Source organism: Trachypithecus francoisi, unplaced genomic scaffold (genome assembly GCF_009764315.1).
Source record: "Trachypithecus francoisi isolate TF-2019V2 unplaced genomic scaffold, Tfra_2.0 Lachesis_group12, whole genome shotgun sequence".
In the NCBI taxonomy this organism is placed as follows: Eukaryota; Metazoa; Chordata; class Mammalia; order Primates; family Cercopithecidae; genus Trachypithecus; species Trachypithecus francoisi.
In genome coordinates this window covers 17,289,265-17,303,021 of record NW_022681457.1, presented here as the reverse complement: position 1 = coordinate 17,303,021, position 13,757 = coordinate 17,289,265, and positions in this window count along the sequence as shown.

Here is a 13,757-nt window from a genome sequence, read left to right as displayed (position 1 = left end):
AAGCTCAGCCTCCGGGGTTCACGCCATTCTCTTGCCTCAGCCTCCCGAGTAGCTGGGACTACAGGTGCCCACCACCTTGCCTGGCTAGTTTTTTGTATTTTTTAGTAGAGACGGGGTTTCACCATGTTAGCCAGGATGGTCTCGATCTCCTGACCTCCTGATCTGCCCGTCTCAGCCTCCCAAAGTGCTGGGATTACAGGCTTGAGCCACCATGCCGGCCTACCTATAACTTTTATTCATTTTTCCCTGGGCTCAAACCCATATAGGATGGAGTTGACCCATGTTCTTCCTGTTTACCACAAGATCTTCACATTAAACAAGAAAACTTGTGAAAGGGCCTTGTAAATTGGAAAATGCTACAAAAGTAATTTAGTATATATTAGATTCCGGAGTATTAAAATATACAAAGTTATTTACTCCAAGTTTTAAAAAACCTGAGGAAAAACACAATAACATCCAAAACTCCAATAAGCATATTAAGAAGATATGGCCCAGAAACATGTAAGACCTCTGATATTGCCAAGCTCTTGACCAGGAACCATGAGTTTACATCTCCATGCCTGTGAGATTTACCCAGTGCCTCTGGCTGGTGTACTCAGGAGAAGATATGTAGGTCTCCAAATCTCCCTCAGGAATTTTGATTAGAGGTTTGGCTTATGGACCAAAAGAACAGCTTTCTTTCTGTCTCACTTTGTGTCGGAAACACCCGAAAAGGTAAATCTGACCAAAAGGGGACTCTTATGTTTGGGGTAGGAGGATCAGGGGAAAAAGAATAGAAAACTTGAATTAATTCTTATAGTAGATACAGATGCCATGTTTTGTTTTGTTTTGGTGTGTGTTACTGAGTCTCGCTCTTTCCCCTGGGTTGGAGTGCAATGGCACAATCTTGTCTCACTGAATTTCTGCCTCCAAGGTTCAGGTGATTCTCCTGCCTCAATCTCCCAAGTAACTGGGATTACAGGCATGTGCCACCATGCCTGGCTAATTTTTGTATTTTTTAGTAGAGATGGGGTTTTATCATGTTGGTCAGACTGGTCTTGAACTCCTGACCTGTCTCAGCCTCCCACACTGCTGGAATTACAGGTGGGAGCCGCTGTGCCTGGCCTATGTTTATTTCTCTAAATATAAAATTCATGAAACCCTCACAGGTAGAAGTAATTATAATTATGCCTATTTTACTAAAGAGGAAACGGAGGTACCATAGAGCCAAATAATTTGCCCAAGGATACGTGGCAGGTGACTTGGAGGTCAGGAATTGAACTCAAGTCTATCTTGTTCTAAAGAACATGGTCTTAACTTTTGCCCCCTGCTTGTAAGGGAGGATGAGTGCTTTACTCTTCTCACTCTTACCTTTCATCTCTCTGAAATAGTCACTTAGTATCTTTAAATCCATTGAAGGCCTGAATAGAACTAAAAGTCAGTAAATGTGAACTCACTCTTTGCCTGAGCTGCGGCATCTCTCTACTTCCCTGCTCTCAGATATTGGTGTTTCTGATTCTCCTTAGGACACAAGACACAGACAAGGACTTAGACCATTGGCTCCCCAGCTCCTCAGGCCTCTTGACTCAGGTGAATTACACCAGCTTCCCCAGCTTTCAAGCTTGCAGACAGCAGGTCATGGGATATCTTGATGTCTGTAATCATGTGAGCCAATTTTTATATTTTTGTGTATGTTATACTGGTTCTTTCTTTCCCTGAACTGTCTAATACAGGTTTTGGTACTGAAAGAATGGTTCTAGAGGAGAATGAAAATAAATTTTCTAAACTGGTTCTGGGGTTTCTGAAATTGACTTTCTAATCTCTGGTTAGATTTAAAGACACTAATAACTCTTTCCAGTAACAAAGAAAGCGGTGATATTCTATGACATAAACTCTTTATAGAGACACACAAAATATCTGCATTCAATACTTCTAATCAACCACATATATCAAGGAGCTTGCTTAAGTTAAGTGACTCTACATACTTTCAAACATTTTTGAAAAACTAACAAATGGCATTGAGTTGTTGCTGCTAATGCCACAGGACAAAGTAGAAAAAGAAAAAGATGAGCTCAGGGACTCAAATTCCTACCTCAAGCAGTACAGAAATGACCTAAGAATTATAGGCATGCCTAGAGGGGAACCTTATCTCCTGTAGCTACCAGGCTAAATAACTAAAAATCAAATGCAGAGCCTGATCCTGAAATTAGCTGAATCACAATGCAAGTTAAATTCCCAGCTTTGTTAGGGTATCTACTGTAAAGTTAGGGAATTGCCTGGGAACAAATGGGATCTTATAACTTGAAATGTGGACATGTGGGAAGATTCTGATGAAGCTGGGGAAATTGAGTTCCTAAGTAAGTCCTTTTTCCCAGAAAAAGGAGCCTCCTGATTCCCAGCAATAACAGCCTTTCTCTCTCAATCTGAGATTAACCCTGCATTGCTTGAGGAAATGGTAATGGCCCATCCTGAGGCAGTTACTATGTAAGACAATGCTGGCTCTGCTCCGGACCTACCAATACCCCTCTTTGCTTTTAGACCTTTAACTAGACTCAAGTTCCAGGAAATATCTAAAGGGTGAAGTACAAAGTATTACCCAGGAGGGGCTACACTACACTCAAAAAGAACCTGAGTTTGCTAACTTATATGAACAGAAATCCACAGCCATGTATGGGAATGGGTGTTAAAGGTGTCAGATAATGGTAGAAAAATCTTATGAATCAGACTGTATTTATTGCTATAGACTCATTAAGCAGATTCTGCATTTGATGTTCTGGCTCCGAGTTAGGAAGGGCTCTACAGTTTGATTGGCTGAAATATGAATAAGATGGCCTACCATGAGAAAATGTAAATGCTTAACCTCCCTTGGTTTAATGTAGGAAAAAAGGAATTCAAAGGCATAGGGAGATTGTAATGTTAGTGTGGCTCTCACTTAAGACCTACTCACCCACACTGGGAGAGTTCTGAAGACCTACCTTTTACTAATATGTTGAGAAATACATTAGTTAGGTGAGTTCCAGTGTCCTTGAAGAACTCTATAATTATCTGTAGGTTAGACCTTTCAGTAGGGACTGTAACCACTCAACTGGAAAACCTAAATGCAATGTGAATATTTGGATTCCACAGTGGCAGGGGCCAAGTGGCAACACTCAATCACCAAAAGCAAGTTGGGAATAACACCATAATGGACAGCAAAGTCAGTCACAATCAGAATAGTTGGACTCACACAGACCTGTGGTGTTAGCTAATCATAATCCTAGAAATGAAATAGATAGGAAGCCCAGTGAACTTTTACTTCATCTATATAAGCAAAGTCCTAGATCAAGTAAACAAGTCTAAGTTGAATAATAAACAGTCACGATCCCTCAATTCCCAGGACTGAGGCAGATTATAGATGTATACCCCTTGAATGAAGGAGAGGCAAGGTCCCCTCAAAGAAGGCCTTCAATACACTACCAAAAATGTACACTGTTAATTTTCACCCTGCCTTTCCCAAAGGGACTTACCTTTTTTTAACCACTTTAACTACACATTGAACAAAAGGAAATCAGAACTTTCAAGAACTACTAGACACTGACTCAGAAATGACATTGATTCCAGAAGCCCGGAACATCACTGTGGCTCTACAGTAAGAGTGTAGGGGCTGTGGAGGTCAGGTGATCAATGGAATTTTAACTCAAGTCTGTCTTACAGTGGGTCTTGTAGATTCCCAAACCCACCCTGTGTTTATTTCCCCAGATTCAGAATACATAAATAAAATAGATATACTTAGCAGGTAGTAGAAACCCCACATTGGTTTCCTGACCTGTAGAGTAAGGGCTATTATTGAGAGACAGGACTAGCTGAATTTCCTAGGCCAACTAATTCCAAAGCCTGGCTGTGGAAGGTGAAAGCATCCACCTTTAAACACGGGGCTTGTAACTCAGCTCACACACTACCAATCAGGTAGTAAAGAGGGCTCACTAAAATACCAATTAGGCTAAAGGCAGGAGGTAAAATAGTCAATCATCTATCACCTGAGAGCATGGTGGGAGGGACAATGATTGGGATATAAACCCCAGGCATTCGGGCCTGGAGTGGACAACCCCTTTTGGGTCCCCTCCCATTGTATGGGAGCTCTGTTTTCACTCTATTAAATCTTGCAACTGCACACTCTTCTGGTCCGTGTTTGTTACAGCTCAAGCTGAGCTTTCACTTGCCATCCACCACTGCTGTTTGCTGCCATCCCAGACCCACTGTTGACTTCCACCCCTGCAGATCCAGCGGGGTGCCCATTGCCACTCCTGATCGGGCTAGAGGTTCACCATTGTTCCTGCATGGCTAAGGGCCCAGGGTTCATACTAATCGAGCTGAACACTAGTTGCTGAGTTCCATGGTTCTCTTCCATGGTTCACAGCTTCTAATAGAGCTATAACACTCACCACATAGCCCAAGGGTTTCATTCCTTGGAATCCATGAGGCCAAGAACCCCAGGTCAGAGAACAAAAGGCTTGCTGCTATCTTGGGAGCGGCCCCCCACATATTGGGAGGTCTAAGAACAAAGACCCCTGGTAACATTTGGTGGCCTCGTATGGGGATTCTCCAAAGTGGTGAGTAATATCAGACCACTATCACTTGCTATTCTTTGTCCTATTATTCCTTAGAATTGGAGGAAAATACCAGGCATCTATTGGCCAGTTAGAAATGATTAGCATGGCCGCCGGACTTAAGACTCAAGTGGGAGGCTTCCTGGGAAAAGGCTTCTAACAACCCCTAACCCTTCTGGGTTGGGAGCATTGGTCTGCCTGGAACCAGCTTCCACTTTCACAATTTCCTGGGGGAAGCTGAAGGCTGACTAGAGGTAGAAAACTGTCGTCCCGAACTCCCGGAATTGGATGGTTGGGATCATGGCACAGCCAGAAGTCTCTACTCCCCAGTCGCCCATGCGTATGCCCCTACCTCTTATTCTGACCCATACCTCTTGGGTCCCGACCATGACTTTCCTGAAAGTGTAGCTCCAAAATTCTCCTTACCTCTGAATCTACTTCCTGCAATCCCTGCCTCCTAGGTACTAATGGTTCAGACTTTCACTTCCTCTCCCAAGTATTAGAGCAAGTTGTATCTCCAAAGGGATTTAGGGAAGCTCTATGCTGCATCCTTAGGCATCTAGGCTATGAACCCAGGGAGTCTTGTCCCTGGTGCCCCTCCCAATTTAGGTATATAGCTCTCAACATGGGCAGTTATGTGGGACCTGTTTTCCACCACCCTTGCCAGGGCTCCAAGTTTGTAAATGGCTAGGAGGATTGTTCTCCCATTGTGTAAGATGTTCTTCTCCCCCATTTTCTACCCAACTTACCCCTCTGCAACATAATCACCAAGCCTTGGCTCCTTAGCCAGGGCCTTAGAACTGATGACCCAGTACTTTAACAACTGGAACTATGTCTATGACAACATAATAGATCAGGATGAAAACTAATTGAGTAAATTCAAGGGAGGTGTATATTCCTATAGTGACAAATGGGGCAACAAGTGAACATCCTTCCACTGTACTTCCAAAATCCATCTATAAAGAGGAGAGAGGGGAAAGAGGCAGAGAGACAAAGAAGGGAGTCAAAGAGAGAAAGAGAAAGAAGTAGTAAAGAAAAAAGTGTGCCCTATTCCTTTAAAAGCCAGGGTAAATTTAAAACCTATAATTGATAATTGAAGGTCTTCTCCCTGACCCTATAACACTCCAATACTACCTTGTTGTCAGTGTAAACAAGGGTGTAGTGTGAAAACACTGAGACCACTGACAACCCATAGCCTTCCTATCAAAAATCCTTAATGTAGTAACCCACATATGGACCAAATGCATTCAGTCGGCAGCAGCAACTGCTTTGCTGAAAGTAGTAAGAGTAATCTTTAGAGGAAACCTCATTGTGAGCACACCTCACCAGTTCAGAACTATCCTGTCAAAAAGCAAAAAGATAGCTTACTAACTCAAATCTTAAAGTATGGGGCTATTCTGTTAGAAAAAGGTGATTTAACAGTAACCACAGAAAATTCCCTTAACCTAGCAGATTTCCTAAATCTTCTAGGGGATTTAAATCTTCATTACCATATAAAGGCCCGACCAGACCTAAGAGGATCTCCCTTCAAGACAGTATGATAGATGGTTCCTCCTGGGTGATTGAGGAAAAAAAACACAATGGGTATTCAGTAATTGATAGGGAGACTCTTGCGGAAGCAGAGTTAGGAGAATTGCCTAATAATTGGTTTGCTCAAACGTGCCATCTCTTTGCACTCAGTCAAGCCTTAAATACAGAATCAAAACCCTATCTCAATCCTGACTCAAAAGATTACCTACACTCTCTGAAATGAATGTGCATAAGAACTGTTTATGGGAATGCATCTTGATGAGGCACCTGGGTTGTTATGAAATACTCATGAATCCAGCCCAGCTCTAGAACTCACCTCTGAGTACAAAGGCAATGTTGGGCACACTGGTAAAAGACCACTGGAATCCAGCAGCCTGGACCCCTTTCCTTGTGGTCAAGACAGGCAGGAAAAAGGGGCACAGGACTGCTACATCGGTGAGCATAACTAATTTGATAAGCAGAGGTCCATGGGTGGTTACACACCCTGGAAAGGAATAAGCATTAGGACCACAGAGGATGCTCTAGGACTAATGCTCATCGGAAAATGACTAGGCGTGCTGGCCTCCCTATGTTCTTTTTTTTCAGATGGGAAATGCTCCCCCCAAGGCAAAAACGCCCCTAAGATGTATTCTGGAGAACTTGGCCCAGTCAGCGTACATGTACCTTTTTCCCTCTCAGACTTGAAGCAAATTAAAATAGACCTAGGTAAATTCTCAGATAACCATGATGGCTATATTGATGTTTTACAAGGGTTAGGACAATACTTTGACCTGACATGGAGACGGATAATGTTACTGCTAAATCAGACCCCAAATGAGAGAACCCCAAATGAGAGAAGTTCCGCCATAACTGCAGCCTGAGAGTTTGGCAATCTCTGGTATCTCAGTCAGGTCAATGATAGGATGACAACAGAGGAAAGAGAACAATTCTCCACAGGCCAGCAGGCAGTTCCCAGTGTAGACCCTCACTGGTACAGAATCAGAACATGCAGATGGTACCGCAGACATTTGCTAACTTGGTGCTAAAAGGACTAAGGAAAACTAGGAAGAAGCCTATAAATTATTCAATGATGTCCACTATAACACAGGAAAAGGAAGAAAATCCTACTGCCTCCCTGGAGAGACTAAGGGAGACATTGAGAAACCATATCTCTCTATCACCTGATTCCATTGAAGGCCAACTAATCTTGAAGGATAAGTTTATCACTCAGTCAGCTGCAGACATTAGAAAAAACTTCAGAAGTCTGCCTTCGGCCCAGAGCAAAACTTAGAAACCCTATTGAACTTGGCAACCTTGGTTTTTTATAATAGAGATCAGGAGGAGCAGGCGGAACAGGACAAACAGGATTAACAAAAGTCCACAGTTTTAGTCATGGCCCTCAGGCAAGTAGACTTTGTAGGCTCTGGAACAGGGAAAGGCTGGGCAAATCGAATGCCTAATTGGGCTTGCTTCCAGTGCGGTCTACGAGGACACTATTTATTTATTGAGACAATCTTGCTCTGTGCCCCAGGCTGGAGTGCAATGGCACGATCTTGGCTCACTGTAAGCTCTGCCTCCCGGGTTCATGCCATTCTCCTGCCTCGGCCTCCCAAGTAGCTGGGACTACAGGCACCCGCCACCACGCCCGGCTAATTTTTCATATTTTTAGTAGAGACGGGGTTTCACCTTGTTAGCCAGGATGGTCTCGATCTCCTGACCTCATGATCCACCCATCTCGGCCTCCCAAAATGCTGGGATTACAGGTGTGAGCCACTGCGCCCAGCCTACAAGGACACTTTTAAAAAGAGTGTCCGAATAGAAATAAGCTGCCCCCTCTTCCATGACCCTTATATCAAGGGAATCACTGGAAGGCCCACTGCCCCAAGGGGCGAAAGTCCTATGAGTCAGAAGCCACTAATCAGATGATCCAGCAGCAGGACTGAGGGTGCCCAGGGCAAGTGCCAGCCCATGCCATCACCCTCACAGAGCCCCAGGTATGCTTAACCATTGAGGGCCAGGAGGTTAACTGTCCCCTGGACACTAGTGCAGCCTTCTCAGTCTTACCCGCCTGTCCTGGACAACTGTCCTCCAGATCTGTCACTATCCGAGGGGTCCTGGGACAGGCAGTCACTAGATACTTCTCCCAGCCACTAAGTTGTGACTGGGGAACTTTACTCTTTTCACATGCCTTTCTAATTATGCCTGAAAGCCCCACTCCTTTGTTAGAGACATTCTAGCAAAAGCAGAGGCCATTATACACCTGAACATAGGAGAAGGAATACATGTTTGTTGTCCCCAACTTGAGGAAGGAATTAATCCTGAAGTCTGGGTAACAGAAGGACAATATGGACAAGTGAAGAATGCCCATCCTGTTCAAGTTATACTAAAAGATTCTGCCTCCTTTCCCTACCAAAAGCAGTACCCCCTTAGACCTAAGGCCTAACAAGAACTCCAAAAGATTAAGGACCTAAAAGCCCAAGGCCTAGTAAAACCATGCAGTAGCCCCTGCAGTACCCCAATTTTAGGAGTACAGAAACCCAACAGACGGTGGAGGTTAGTGCAAGATCTCAGGATTATCAATGAGGCGGTTGTCCCTCGATACCCAGCTGTACCTAACCCTTATACTCTGCTTTCTCAAATACCAGAGGAAGCAGAGTAGTTTACAGTCCTAGACCTTAAGGATGCCTCTTTCTGCATCCCTGTATCTTTAACCTCCTTAAGTTTGTCTCTTCCAGAATCGAAGCTGTAAAACTACAAATGTTCTTCAAATGGAGCCCCAGATGCAGCCTATGACTAAGATCTACCATGAACCCCTGGACTGGCTTGCTAGCCCATGCTCTGTTGTTGACACCGAAGGCACCCCTCCTGAGGAAATCTCAACTGCATGACCCCTACTATGCTCCAATTCAGCAGGAAGCAGTTAGAGCGGTCATCGGCCAACCTCCCCAATAGCACTTGGGTTTTCCTGTTGAGAGGGGGGACTGAGACAGGACTAGCTGGATTTCCTAGGCTGACTAAGAATTCCTAAGCCTAGCTGGGAAGGTGAAAACACCCACCTTTAAACATGGGGCTTGTAACTCAGTTCACACACTACCAATCAGGTAGTAAAGAGAGGGCTCACTAAAATACCAATTAGGCTAAAGGCAGGAGGTAAAATAATCAACTATCAACTGAGAGCACAGTGGGAGGGACAACGATTGGGATATAAACCCCAGGCATTCTGGTCCGTGTTTGTTATGGCTCAAACTGAGCTTCTACTCACCATCCACCAGTGCTGTTTGCCACCATCACAGACCCACTGTTAACTTCTACCCCTCCAGATTTGGCAGGGTGTCCGCTGTGCTTCTGATCCAGCAAGGCACCCATTGCCACTCCCGATTGAGCTAGAGGCTCACCATTGTTCCTGCATAGCTAAGGACCCAGGGTTCATCTTAATCGAGGTAAATACTAGTTGCTGGGTTCCACAACTCTCTTCCATGACCCATTGCTTCTAATAGAGCTATAACACTCACTGCATGGCCCAAGGTTTCATTCCTTGGAATCAGTGAGGCCAAGAACCCCAGGTCAGAGAACAAAAGGCCTGCCCCCATCTTGGGAATGGCCCTCTACATCTTGGGAGCTCTAAGAACAAAGACCCACCTGTAACATTATGATGGACAAGGTGTAGTAGAAGCCATTGTAACTGCCTCTACCTAGGAAACTAGAGCATCAAAAGCAATATGGCATCCCTGCTGGTATTAGAGATTAGTGCCACCATCAACAACTTGAAAGATGCAGGGATAGTGATTCCCACCACATCCCCATTCAACTTTACTTGGCCTATGCAGAAGATAGATCTTGGAGAATAACAGTGGATTACTGTAAGCTTCATCAAGTGGTAACTCCAGTTGTAGCTGCTATACCAGATGTGATTTCATTGCTTGAGCCAATTAACACATCCCCTGATACCTGGTATACTGTTATTAACCTGGCCTTTTTATCCATACCTGTTCATACAACTCACCAGAAAGTTTCCTTTCAGCTGGCAAGGCCAGAAATACACCCTCACTGTCCTACCTCAGAGGTCTATCAACTCTTCTGCCCTATGTTATAATTTGGTTTCCAGGGATCTTGACCATCTTTCCCTTCTACAGGGCATTACAATGGTTCATGACATTGGCATGCTGACCTAATGAGCAAAAACGAGCAACTATCCTAAGCTTATTCATAAAACATTTACATGCCAGAAGGTGAGAAATAAATTCAACTACAATTCAGGGGCCTTATACCTCAGGGAAATTTTTAGAGTCTCAGTTGTATATCAAGATATCCCTTCTAAGGTGAAGAATAAGCTATTGTATCTGGCCCCTCTCACAACCAAGAAAGAGGCACAATACCTAACGGACCTGTCTGGATCTTGAAAGCAATGTATCTCTCATTTGGACATGTTATACTCCAGCCCATTTACCACATTAACTGAAAAGCTGCCAGTTTGGAGTGAGGCCCAGAATTTTAAAAAAGGTTCTGCAATAGGTCCAGGCAGCTGTGCAAGCTGTTCTGCGACTTGGGCCATGTGATCCAGCAGCTCCAAAGGTGCTTAAATGCCAATGGAGAAAGATGCTGTTTGGAGCCTTTGGCGGGACCCTACTGGTGATTTGCAACATAAGCCTTTAGGATTTTGGAACAAGGCCCTGCCATCTAGCTACAAACAACTACTCTCCTTTTGAGAGATGTGATTTGTTTTTCTAAGACCACCAGAGCGAGCACAAAAGAACCAGCGAGTAGGCAAGGCTAAAAGCAAAACTGCAAATTTATTCTTTGGTCATCTGGCTCCAGAGAAAAAGGTATGGGGGTGAAGTCTGTTGGCCTCCGGCAAAGGAGGCCGAGAGAGTCACCCAGTAGAGCTCTCGGGCAGAGTTCCTAATGCAGTCCCGACAAAGGTAGGGGCTGAGGAAGCCCGCCCCGTGCATCTGCCGGGAGTGGCTTTTCTAGGAGTGGAAGGGCAATAGGCGGGGCACGGACGCGTCAGGGGAGGGGGGGGGAAGGCACCGCAGGTGCCACCAGGTAAATCTTGATCTCTTCGGATTGACATCACCTGGCGCATGCCTGGTTGGTCTGCACCTTCCCGGGCGCCAGCTGCATCCTCGCGCACACGGGGAAAAGTTGGTGATGAAAAACCCGGAAATGCACCATCTTGCCTCCGTTCGTCAAAACAAGATGCCTCTTGGACTGCTACTGGGTCTTAATAGAAATAGAACCCTTGACAATGGGTCACCAAGTTTCCACTGCAACTGAGCTTACCATTATGCACTAGTTATCTGACTCATCAAGCCATAAAGTTAGGTGTGCACAGCAACGCTACATTAAGTGGAAATTGTATGTGTGTGATCAGGCTCAAGAAGTCCCTGAAGGTACAAGTAGGTTATGTAAAGAAGTGGCCCAAATGCTTGTAGTCCCAATTCATGCTATACTACCTCTCTCCCAGCCTGCACCTATGGCCTCATGGGAGTTCCTGATGATCAATTGACAGAGGAAGAGAAGATTTGTGCCTGGTTTACAGATGGTTCTATATAAAACATGGGGGCTGCCTGAAAGTGACCAGTGACAGTACTACAGCCTGTCTCTGGAATACACCTAAAAAAACAGTAGTAAAGGGAAACTCTGCTGGTGGCCAGAAATTTGGGCACCGTACCTGGTTGTGGACTTTGCTCAGAAGAAATGGCCCGGTATGGTGTACCAATTCATGAGCTGCAGACAATAATTCAGAGTTGGAAGAAAATATGACTAGAAAACTGATGACAAACTTGGAAGAGGTGTATCAACAGACCTCTCTGAATGGACAAAAAGTGATGTGAGTCCCATGTGAATTCTGAAAGTGACCTCAACAGAGGAAGATTTTAATAAAGTGATTGGTGTTCACAGAATGGGTCATTTTACCAGTCTTTTTCCCCAACTACCTCTTTCCCCAATGGTCTCATTTTAAAAAATGGTCATGGTGGCAGAAATAGAGGCTATGCATGGTCTCGGCAATGTGGACTTCCACTCACCAAGGCTGATTTGCTGAGTGCCCAATCTGATAGCAGCTAAGATGATACTGAGCCTCCAATTTGCCACCATTTCTTGAAGTGATCAGCCAGCCACCTAGTGTGGCAAAGTTGATTACATTGGATCTCTTCCATCATGAAATGGGCAGCATTTTGTTCTTACAGAGTAGACATTTATTCTGGATATGGATTTGCCTCCCCTGAACTCAATGCTTCTGTCAAAATTATCTGTAGACTTTCAGAATGCCTTATCCACCATAATATTCCACACAGAAGCTTATCAAGGAACTCACATCACAGAAAAGAAGTGCGGCAATGGGCCCGTGCTCATCGAATTAACTGATCTTACCATGTTCATTATCCTGAAGCAGCTGGGTTCATAGGATGGCGGGGCTAACTAGGTTTGCAATACCTTAGAGTTGGGGTAAAGTTCTCCAGAGACTGTATACTCTCTGAATCAGTGTCCAATATATGGTGCTATTTCTGATAGCCAGCAATCAAGGGGGTAGAAATATAGTGGCACCTCTCAGTAGCAAAACTTTTGCTTTCTGTTCCAACTTTATGCTCTGCTGGCCTAGAAGTCTTAGTTCCAGAGGGGAAAATGGTTCTCCCTGGAGACTCAACCATAATTCCTTTGAACTGCAAGTTAGGATTGCCACCTGGACTTTGGACTCTGGACTCCTCCTGCCTCTGAGTCAACAGTAAAAGAAAGGAGTTATGTGGGCTGGGATGACTGATATGGACTACCAAGAGGAAATTGAACTCTACTACTCCACAACTGAGGTAAAGTAGAATGTCTGGGATACAGGAAACCCCCTAGGGTGTCTTTTAGTATTACCATGTCCCTTTGTTAACATCAGTAGAAAACTATAACCCAATCCAGACAGGAATTGTCAGGAAAAGTGACCCAGACCTTTCAAGAATGAAGGTTAGGGTCACACTGAAAAGTAAATAACTATGAGGAGTTGAGATTCTTGCTGAAGGCAGAGAATACAGAATGGGTGGTAGAAGAAGTTATAAATACCAGCTACAACCATGTGGCCAATTATAGAAATGAGGATTGTAATTCTCATGAATATTTTCTCATTTTGTTAAATATACATTTGTGTACATATATAGATACATATTAAGCAAATCTTTTTCTTTCATTCTCTTATGTAACATAAGGCATTGACTTTATCAGTATTTAATATTTCACATCATAGTATCTAAGCATAGGATAACAGATTAAACATTATTCAGAATTTTTGCTTTTGGGGAGAAGAGGTTAATTTTAAGTTGTACACAGGATTATATCATGTTAGAATTCTGACCTTATTATCTTTATTTGGAAACTAGGGTTTGGTATGGTATGGTAAAGAGATATCTAAGTGCCAAGTTGACAAGGGGTAGACTTGTGATGTTAATTTTATGTGTCACCTTGACTGAGCTAAAAGGTGACCAGATAGCTAACAAAACATGTTTTCTAGGTGTATCTGTAAAGGTGTCTCTAGAAGAGATCAGCAATCTAACTGATGAACTGAGAACTGAGTAAAGCAGAAGGGCCCTTCGCAATGTTGGTGGGCATCATCTAATCCATGAAAGTCTGAGGCCGGGCGCGGTGGCTCAAGCTGTAATCCTAGCACTTTGGAGGCCGAGACGGGCGGATCACGAGGTCAGG